Raw genomic sequence first — 1,726 nt, 5'->3', positions numbered from 1 at the left:
GCGAGCTCTAATCTTAGCACTATAAACTTAGGGGTATCGTATCTAGGAACAACATTTCTTAATACCATGTAAATCATCTTGTTGTACAAGATAGTGGAGGAAATCGTTGTCTTAAAAATACCATCCTAAGTGATGTGCCTTATTTAATATTTTATTTTGTTCTATTTGTAGCTATTTCTTCCTATTTGCTCCAACATATACAAGGTGCATTGCTAATTGCAAAAGTAAAATGTAAAATTTGAAAACAGACGCCCAATGGTGTGGCGGAGGTGTGCTATCATGTTTTACAGCTACATTTAGAGGTTTTATTCATTTCTCCCTATAAATCTCCATGTATTTGGTTATAATGGTTCTTTCTACGAGGAAAACATGGCTGAATCTTAGTGTAAGGTAAGTAAATCTTACCCAAAAAAAAAAAAAAAGCATTTTAACTTTGGCATTAAATTAAAGAGATTTTTTTTATCTAAAATATTTCATTTGCTATCTGATTTGGTGATAATAAAAAAAAATTTACTCTAAAATATTTCATTTGCTATTTGGTGATAATACTTTAACTTCTTGTAGAGTTAATAAAAATGATATTACCATTTTTAAGTCAATTCTAGCTTTATTTTAAGATCTATAAGGACCATGGATTTAGGTATTAACATTGGTATTCATTCAGATTGGATTGGTGCGTATTGGTCATTTTTCCCTTTGCTTTAAATATATATATATATATATATATTATTTTACCCCTGAAATGATACGGGTAATCAATCCGGATTGATCAGATATTAATACCAGTCTCGGCCGATACCATTATGATACGAATGATACAACACCAATACTTGAAACCATGATCTGAACAAAAACTTATATTGATAAAGTGGTGTTTTATTTAGTAAATTTGTTACATGATTTAAAAGCTTTCGTACATAAAATCTTGGCTGTATAAGATATCGACCCTTATTCTATTTATCTTAGTACACAGGTTCATGCTTCTAGAGAAAATCAGAGAATACTTTCTTGGTTAGTTAATAGGGTCAAGATTCGACTCTATGGATAGAAAAGGCCTTTTCTATCCCAAGCAGGGAGATTGTATTTGTTTAGTTAGTTCTTAATGTTATGCCTACTTATTTAATGTCTTCTTTTCATTTTTCTATAAATTTTTCCATTCCTCGGATTCTTATTATTCTATATTGGAATGGTGAGCAGGTTGGGGCTCATAGAGTCATAGTTTAATCCCTATGTCTTGTTCTTCTCTTTGTAGGACTAAATCTTTTGGAGGGTTGGGCTTTGGCACTTGTTATATGCATAATCAGTTCTTTATTATTAAATTGGTTTGGAGGGTTTTCACTTCACCTAATTCCTTATGGGCTCAAATGATGAAGAATCAGTTTTTTAAGGAATAGTATCTCTTTGCCCCTTTGTTTTCACCTCCTAGTGGCTCATGGGTTTGGAACAAAATCAGGAAAATATTATGCATTATCTGATGCTTGTTAATTGGAAAATTGGTGATGGTACATAGGTATCTATTTGGAATGACCCTTGGATTCTGTCATTGGAGGGTTTTATGGTGCCGATGTCTATTACTTGCCACCCTCTATATAATAAAGATCATGATCTCATGATCAATGATAGTTGGAAAGGTTCATAAAGCATTATTTACAGCGGATTGTAACTGGTTTTTTAATATTTTTGTACTTACCATCTATTTCGTCTGAAACAAAGAAATGATGTTTTG

Source organism: Macadamia integrifolia, chromosome 1, assembly GCF_013358625.1.
Source record: "Macadamia integrifolia cultivar HAES 741 chromosome 1, SCU_Mint_v3, whole genome shotgun sequence".
Taxonomy (NCBI): Eukaryota; Viridiplantae; Streptophyta; class Magnoliopsida; order Proteales; family Proteaceae; genus Macadamia; species Macadamia integrifolia.
The sequence above is the reverse complement of the archived record's forward strand: the minus strand, read 5'-3'. Positions refer to the sequence as shown.